Genomic DNA, 9,960 nt, shown 5'->3' on the forward strand with positions numbered 1-9,960 from the left:
CAAGCACATCAAAAGACGCTTCAATTCCATCCAGGATCTGGTCCAGGTGAGAGACATAGAGATTTGCAAGATACATACGGATCTGAATGTAGCAGACCCGTTGACTAAGCCTCTTCCACGAGCAAAACATGATCAGCACCAAGGCTCCATGGGTGTTAGTGAAGGAAATATGCCCTAGAGGCAATAATAAAGTTATTATTTATTTCCTTATATCATGATAAAAGTTTATTATTCATGCTAGAATTGTATTAACCGGAAACATAATACATGTGTGAATACATAGACAAACAGAGTGTCACTAGTATGCCTCTACTTGACTAGCTCGTTAATCAAAGATGGTTATGTTTCCTAACCATGGACAAAGAGTTGTCATTTGATTAACGGGATCACATCATTAGTTGAATGATTTGATTGACATGACCCATTCCATTAGCTTAGCACCCGATCGTTTAGTATGTTGCTATTGCTTTCTTCATGACTTATACATGTTCCTATGACTATGAGATTATGTAACTCCCGTGTGCCGGAGGAACACTTTGTGTGCTACCAAACGTCACAACATAACTGGGTGATTATAAAGGTGCTTTACAGGTGTCTCCAAAGGTACATGTTGGGTTGACTTATTTCGAGATTAGGATTTGTCACTCCGATCGTCGGAGAGGTATCTCTGGGCCCTCACGGTAATGCACATCACTTAAGCCTTGCAAGCATTGCAACTAATGAGTTAGTTGCGGGATGATGTATTACGGAACGAGTAAAGAGACTTGCCGGTAACGAGATTGAACTAGGTATTGGATACCGACGATCGAATCTCGGGCAAGTAACATACCGATGACAAAGGGAACAACGTATGTTGTTATGCGGTCTAACCGATAAAAGATCTTCGTAGAATATGTAGGAACCAATATGCGCATCCAGGTCCCGCTATTGGTTATTGACCGGAGACGTGTCTCGGTCATGTCTACATTGTTCTCGAACCCGTAGGGTCCGCACGCTTAAGGTTTCGATGACAGTTATATTATGAGTTCATACGTTTTGATGTACCGAAGGTTGTTCGGAGTCCCGGATGTTGGGGAACGTAGTAATTTCAAAAAAAATTCCTACGCACACGCAAGATCATGGTGATGCATAGCAACGAGAGGGGAGAGTGTGATCTACGTACCCTTGTAGACCGACAGCGGAAGCGTTATGACAACGCGGTTGATGTAGTCGTACATCTTCACGGCCCGACCGATCAAGCACCGAAACTACGGCACCTCCGAGTTCTAGCACACGTTCAGCTCGATGACGATCCCCGGACTCCGATCTAGCAAAGTGTCGGGGAAGAGTTCCATCAGCACGACGGCATGGTGACGATCTTGATGTACTACCGTTGCAGGGCTTCGCCTAAGCACCGCTACAATATTATCGAGGACTATGGTGGAAGGGGGCACCGCACACGGCTAAGAATATGATCACATGGATCAACTTGTGTCTCTAGGGGTTCCCGTGCCTCCGTATATAAAGGCTCAAAGGGGGGGGCGGCCGGCCAAGAGGAGGCGCGCCAGGAGGAGTCCTACTCCCTCCGGCAGTAGGACTCCCCCCCCCCCTTTCCTAGTTGGAATAGGATTCGTGGAAGGGGGGAGAGAGGAGGAAGGGGGGCCGGGCCCCTCTCCTTGTCCTATTCGTACCAAGGGGGGGAGGGGCGCGCGGCCCATCTCTGGCCACCTATCCTGTCTTCCACTAAGGCCCACTAAGGCCCATATACCTCCCGGGGGGTTCCAGTAACCTCTCGGTACTCCGGTAAAATCCCGATTTCACCCGGAACACTTACGATATCCAAACATAGGATTCCAATATATCAATCTTTATGTCTCGACCATTTCGAGACTCCTCGTCATGTCCGTGATCACATCCGGGACTCCGACAACCTTCGATACATCAAAACGTATAAACTCATAATATAACTGTCATCGAAACCTTAAGCGTGCGGACCCTACGGGTTCGAGAATAATGTAGACATGACCGAGACATGTCTCCGGTCAATAACCAATAGCGGGACCTGGATGCCCATATTGGTTCCTACATATTCTACGAAGATCTTTTATCGGTCAGACCGCATAGCAACATACGTTGTTCCCTTTGTCATCGGTATGTTACTTGCCCGAGATTCGATCGTCGGTATCCAATACCTAGTTCAATCTCATTACCGGCAAGTATCTTTACTCGTTCCATAATACATCATCCCACAACTAACTCATTAGTTGCAATGCTTGCAAGGCTTAAGTGATGTGCATTACCGAGAGGGCCCAGAGATACATCTCCGACAATCGGAGTGACAAATCCTAATCTCGAAATACGCCAACCCAACATGTACCTTTGGAGACACCTGTAGAGCTCCTTTATAATCACCCAGTTATGTTGTGACATTTTGTAGCACACAAAGTGTTCCTCCGGCAAACGGGAGTTGCATAATCTCATAGTCATAGGAACATGTATAAGTCATGAAGAAACCAATAGCAACATACTAAACGATCGGGTGCTAAGCTAATGGAATGGGTCATGTCAATCAGATCATTCACCTAATGATGTGATCCCGTTAATCAAATAACAACTCTTTGTCAATGGTTAAGAAACATAACCATCTTTGATTAACGAGCTAGTCAAGTAGAGGCATACTAGTGACACTCTGTTTTTCTATGTATTCACACATGTATTATGTTTCCGGTTAATACAATTCTAGCATGAATAATAAACATTTATCATGATATAAGGAAATAAATAATAACTTTATTATTGCCTCTAGGGCATATTTCCTTCAGTCTCCCACTTGCACTAGAGTCAATAATTTAGATCACATCACCATGTGATTAACATTGATAGTTCACATCTTTATGTGATTGGTTCACATCTCCATGTGACTAACACCCAAAAGGTTTACTATATTCAATAATCTAGTTCACATCGCTATATGATTAAGACCCAAAAAGTGATCATGTTTTGCTTGTGAGAGAAGTTTAGTCAACGGGTCTGCCACATTCAGATCCGCATGTATTTTGCAAATTTCTATGTCAACAATGCTCTGCATGGAGCTACTCTAGCTAATTGCTCCCACTTTCAATACGTATCCAGATTGAGACTTAGAGTCATCTGGATCAGTGTTAAAACTTGCATCGACGTAACCCTTTACGACGAACCTTTTGTCACCTCCGTAATCGAGAAACATATCCTTATTCCAGTAAGGATAATTTTGACCGCTGTCCATTGATCTACTCCTAGATCACTATTGTACTCCCTCTCTTAACACAGTGTATGGTATACAATATATCTGGTACACAGCATGGCATACTTTATAGAACCTATGACTGAGGCATAGGGAATGACTTCCATTCTCTTTCTATCTTCTGCCGCGGTCGGGCTTTGAGTCTTACTCAACTTCACACCTTGTAACACAGGCAAGAACTTTTTCTTGGACTGTTCCATTTTGAACTACTTCAAAAACTTGTCAAGGTATGTACTCATTGAAAAAACTTATCAAGCGTCTTGATCTATCTCTATAGATCTTGATACTCAATATGTAAGCAGCTTCACCGAGGTCTTTCTTTGAAAAACTCCTTTCAAACACTCCTTTATGCTTTGCAGAATAATTCTACATTATTTCCGATCAACAATATGTCATTCACATATACTTATCAGAAATGTTGTAGTGCTCCCACTCACTTTCTTGTAAATACAGGCTTCACCGCAAGTCTGTACAAAACTATATGCTTTGATCAACTTATCAAAGCGTATATTCTAACTCCGAGATGCTTGCACCAGTCCACAGATGGATCGCTGGAGCTTGCACATTTTGTTAGCACCTTTCGGATTGACAAAACCTTCTTGTTGCATCACATACAACTCTTCTTTAATAAATCCATTAAGGAATGCAGTTTTGTTTATCCATTTGCCAGATTTCATAAAATGCGGCAATTGCTAACATGATTCGGACAGACTTAAGCATAGATACGAGTGAGAAACTCTCATCGTAGTCAACACCTTGAACTTGTCGAAAACCTTTTGCGACAATTCTAGCTTTGTAGATAGTAACACTACAATCCGTGTCCGTCTTCCTCTTGAAGACCCATTTATTATCAATGGCTTGCCGATCCTCGGGCAAGTCCACCAAAGTCCACACTTTGTTCTCATACATGGATCCTATCTCAGATTTCATGGCCTCAAGCCATTTATCGGAATCTGGGCTCATCATCGCTTCCTCATAGTTCGTAGGTTCGTCATGGTCAAGTAACATGACCTCCAGAATAGGATTACCATACCACTCTGGTGCGGATCTCACTCTGGTTTACCTACGAGATTCGGTAGTAACTTGATCTGAAGTTACATTGATCATCATCATTAGCTTCCTCACTAATTGGTGTAGTAGTCATAGGAACAGATTTCTGTGATGAACTATTTTCCAATAAGGGAGAAGGTACAATTACCTTATCAAGTTTTCTACTTTCCTCCCACTCACTTCTTTCGAGAGAAACTCCTTCTCTAGAAAGGATCCATTCTTAGCAACGAATGTCTTGCCTTCGGATCTGTGATAGAAGGTGTACCCAACTGTCACCTTTGGGTATCCTATGAAGACATATTTCTCTGATTTGAGTTTGAGCTTATCGAGATGAAACTTTTTCACATAAGCATCGCAACTCCAAACTTTAAGAAACGACAGCTTAGGTTTCTTGCCAAACCATAGTTCACACGGTGTCGTCTCAACGGATTTAGATGGTGCCCTATTTAACGTGAATGCAGCTGTCTCTAATGCATAACCCCAAAATGATAGTGGTAGATTGGTAAGAGACATCATAGATCACACTATATCTAATAAAGTACGGTTATGACGTTCGGACACACCATTACACTATGGTGTTCCAGGTGGCGTGGGTAGTGAAACTATTTCACATTGTTTTAACTGAAGACCAAACTCGTAATTCAAATGCTCTTCTCCACGATCAGATCGTAGACACTTTATTTTCTTGTTACAATGATTTTCCACTTCACTCTGAAATTCTTTGAACTTTTCAAATGTTTCAGACTTATGTTTCATCAAGTAGATATCCCCATATCTGCTCAAATCATTTGTGAAGGTCAAAAAATAATGATACCTGCTGCAAGCCTTAATATTCATCGGACCACATACATCAGTATGTATGATTTCCAACAAATCTGTTGCTTGCTTCATTGTTCCGGAGAACGGCGTTTTAGTCATCTTGCCCATAAGGCATGGTTCGCAAGCATCAAGTGATTCCAAAAGCCCATCAGCATGGAGTTTCTTCATGCGCTTTACACCAATATGACCTAAACGGCAGTGCCACAAATAAGTTGCACTATCATTATTAACTTTGCATCTTTTGGTTTCAATATTATGAATATGGGTATCACTACAATCGAGATCCAATGAACTTGTTTCATTGGGTGTATGACCATCGAAGGTTTTATTCATGTAAACAGAACAACAATTATTCTCTGACTTTAATTAATAACCGTATTGCAATAAACATGATCAAATCATATTCATGCTCAACGCAAAAAACCAAATAACACTTATTTAGGTTCAACACTAATCCCGAAAGTATAGGGGAGTGTGCGATGATGATCATATCAATCTTGGAACTACTTCCAACACACATCGTCACTTCACCCTTAACTAGTCTCTGTTTATTCTGCAATTCCTGTTTCGAGTTACTACTCTTAGCAACTGAACCAGTATCAAATGCCGAGGGGTTGCTATAAACACTAGTAAAGTACACATCAATAACACGTATATTCAATATACCTTTGTTTACTTTGCCATCCTTCTTATCCACCAAATACTTGGGGTAGTTCCGCTTCCAGTGACCAATCCCTTTGCAGTAGAAGCACTCAGTCTCAGGCTTAGGTCCAGACTTGGGTTTCTTCTCTTGAGCGGCAACTCGCTTGCTGTTCTTCTTGAAGTTCCCCATCTTCCCTTTGCCCTTTTCTTGAAACTAGTGGTCTTGTCAACCATCAACACTTGATGTTTTTCTTGATTTCTACCTTCATCGATTTCATCATCATGAAAAGCTCAGGAATCATTTTCGTCATCCCTTGCATACTATAGTTCATCACGGAGTTCTACTAACTTGGTGATGGTGACTAGAGAATTCTGTCAATCACTATCTTATCTGGAAGATTAACTCCCACTTGATTCAAGCGATTGTAGTACCCAGACAATCTGAGCACATGCTCACTAGTTGAGAGATTCTCCTCCATCTTTTAGCTATAGAACTTGTTGGAGACTTCATATCTCTCAACTCGAGTATTTGCTTGAAATATTAACTTCAACTCCTGGAACATCTCATATGGTCCATGACGTTCAAAATGTCTTTGAAGTCCCGATTCTAAGCCATTAAGCATGGTGCACTAAACTATCAAGTAGTCATCATATTGAGCTAGCCAAACGTTCATAACATCTGCATCTGCTCCTGCAATAGGTCTGTCACCTAGCGGTGCATCAAGGACATAATTCTTCTGTGCAGCAATGAGGATAAACCTCAGATCACGGATCCAATCCGCATCATTGCTACTAACATCTTTCAACACAATTTTCTCTAGGAACATATCAAAATAAACACAGGGAAGCAACAACGCGAGCTATTGATCTACAACATGATTTGCAAAATACTATCAGGACTAAGTTCATGATAAATTAAAGTTCAATTAATCATATTACTTAAGAACTCCCACTTAGACATACATCTCTCTAGTCATCCAAGTGATCACGTGATCCAAATCAACTAAACCATTCCGATCATCACGTGAGATGGAGTAGTTTTCAATGGTGAACATCACTATGTTGATCATATCTACTATATGATTCACGCTCGACCTTTCAGTCTCCGTGTTCCGAGGCCATATCTGTATATGCTTGACTCGTCAAGTATAACCTGAGTATTCCGCGTGTGCAACTGTTTTGCACCCGTTGTATTTGAACGTAGAGCTTATCACACCCGATCATCACGTGGTGTCTCAGCACGAAGAACTTTCGCAATGGTGCATACTCAGGGAGAACACTTCTTGATAATTTAGTGAGAGATCATCTTATAATGCTACCTTCAATCAAAGCAAGATAAGATGCATAAAAGATAAACATCACATGCAATCAATATAAGTGATATGATATGGCCATCATCATCTTGTGCCTGTGATCTCCATCTCTGAAGCACCGTCGTGATCACCATCCTCATCGGCGTGACACCTTGATCTCCATCGCGGCATTGTTGTCGTCTCGCCAAACTTATGCTTCCACGACTATTGCTACCGCTTAGTGATAAAGTAAAGCATTACAGCGCGATTGCATTGCATACAATAAAGCGACAACCATATGGCTCCTGCCAGTTGCCGATAACTCGGTTACAAAACATGATCATCTCATACAATAAAATTTAGCATCATGTCTTGACCATATCACATCACAACATGCCCTGCAAAAACAAGTTAGACGTCCTCTACTTTGTTGTTGCAAGTTTTACGTGGCTGCTACGGGCTTAAGCAAGAACCAATCTTACCTACGCATCAAAACCACAACGATAGTTTGTCAAGTTGGTGCTGTTTTAACCTTCGCAAGGACCGGGCGTAGCCACACTCAGTTCAACTAAAGTTGGAGAAACTGTCACCCGCAAGCCACCTATGTGCAAAGAACGTCGGGAGAACCGGTCTCGCGTAAGCGTACGCGTAATGTCGGTCTGGGCCGCTTCGTCCAACAATACCGCCGAACCAAAGTATGACATGCTGGTAAGCAGTATGACTTATATCGCCCACAACTCACTTGTGTTCTACTCGTGCATATAACATCAACACATAAAACCTAGGCTCGGATGCCACTGTTGGGGAACGTAGTAATTTCAAAAAAATTCCTACGCACATGCAAGATCATGGTGATGCATAGCAACGAGAGGGGAGAGTGTGATCTATGTACCCTTGTAGACTGACGGCGGAAGCGTTAAGACAACGCGGTTGATGTAGTCGTACGTCTTCACGGCCCGACCGATCAAGCACCGAAACTACGGCACCTCCGAGTTCTAGCACACGTTCAGCTCGATGACGATCCCCGGACTCCGATCCAGCAAAGTGTCGGGGAAGAGTTCCATCAGCACGACAGCGTGGTGACGATCTTGATGTACTACCGTTGCAGGGCTTCGCCTAAGCACCGCTACAATATTATCGAGGACTATGGTGGAAGGGGGCACCGCACACGGCTAAGAATATGATCACGTGGATCAACTTGTGTCTCTAGGGGTGCCCCTGCCTCCGTATATAAAGGCTCAAAGGGGGGGCGGCCGGCCAAGAGGAGGCGCGCCAGGAGGAGTCCTACTCCCGGAGGGAGTAGGACTCCCCCCCCCCCTTTCCTAGTTGGAATAGGATTCGTGGAAGGGGGGAGAGAGGAGGAAGAGGGACCGACCCCCTCTCCTTGTCCTATTCGGACCAAGGGGGGAGGGGCGCTCGGCCCATCTCTGGCCACCTCTCCTCTCTTCCACTAAGGCCCACTAAGGCCCATATACCTCCCGAGGGGTTTCAGTAACCTCCCGGTACTCCGGTAAAATCCCGATTTCACCCAGAACACTTCCGATATCCAAACATAGGCTTCCAATATATCAATCTTTATGTCTCGACCATTTCGAGACTCCTCGTCATGTCCGTGATAACATCCGGGACTCCGAACAACCTTCGATACATCAAAACGTATAAACTCATAATATAACTGTCATCGAAACCTTAAGCGTGCGGACCCTACGGGTTCGAGAATAATGTAGACATGACTGAGACACGTCTCCGGTCAATAACCAATAGCGGGACCTGGATGCCCATATTGGTTCCTACATATTCTACGAAGATCTTTTATCGGTCAGACCGCATAGCAACATACGTTGTTCCCTTTGTCATCGGTATGTTACTTGCCCGAGATTCGATCATCGGTATCCAATACCTAGTTCAATCTCGTTACCGGCAAGTCTCTTTACTCGTTCCGTAATACATCATCCCACAACTAACTCATTAGTTGCAATGCTTGCAAGGCTTAAATGATGTGCATTACCGAGAGGGCCCAGAGATACCTCTCCGACGATCGGAGTGACAAATCCTAATCTCGAAATACGCCAACCCAACATGTACCTTTGGAGACACCTGTAGAGCTCCTTTATAATCACCCAGTTACGTTGTGACGTTTGGTAGCACACAAAGTGTTCCTCCGGCAAACGGGAGTTGCATAATCTCATAGTCATAGGAACATATATAAGTCATGAAGAAATCAATAGCAACATACTAAACGATTGGGTGCTAAGCTAATGGAATGGGTCATGTCAATCAGATCATTCACCTAATGATGTGATCCCGTTAATCAAATAACAACTCTTTGTCAATGGTTAGGAAAGATAACCATCTTTGATTAACGAGCTAGTCAAGTAGAGGCATACTAGTGACACTCTGTTTGTCTATGTATTCACACATGTATTATGTTTCCGGTTAATACAATTCTAGCATGAACAATAAACATTTATCATGATATAAGGAAATAAATAATAACTTTATTATTGCCTCTAGGGCATATTTCCTTCACCGGATGTTCTCACGGACATGACGAGGAGTCTCGAAATGGTCGAGACATAAAGATTGATATATTGGAAGCCTATGTTTGGATATCGGAAGTGTTCCGGGTGAAATCGGGATTTTACCGGAGTACCGGGAGGTTACCGGAACCCCCCGGGAGATATATGGGCCTTAGTGGGCCTTAGTGGAAGAGAGGAGAGGCAGCCAGAGATGGGCCGCGCGCCCCTCCCCTCCCTTCGTCCGAATAGGACAAGGAGAGGGGGCTGGCCCCCCTTCCTCCTCTCTCTCCTCTGGGAATCCTATTCCAACTAGGAAAGGGGGGGAAGTACTACTCCCGGAGGGAGTAGGACTCCTCCTGGCGCACCTCTCCTGGCC

Source organism: Triticum dicoccoides, chromosome 6A (assembly GCF_002162155.2).
Source record: "Triticum dicoccoides isolate Atlit2015 ecotype Zavitan chromosome 6A, WEW_v2.0, whole genome shotgun sequence".
NCBI classification, from domain to species: Eukaryota; Viridiplantae; Streptophyta; class Magnoliopsida; order Poales; family Poaceae; genus Triticum; species Triticum dicoccoides.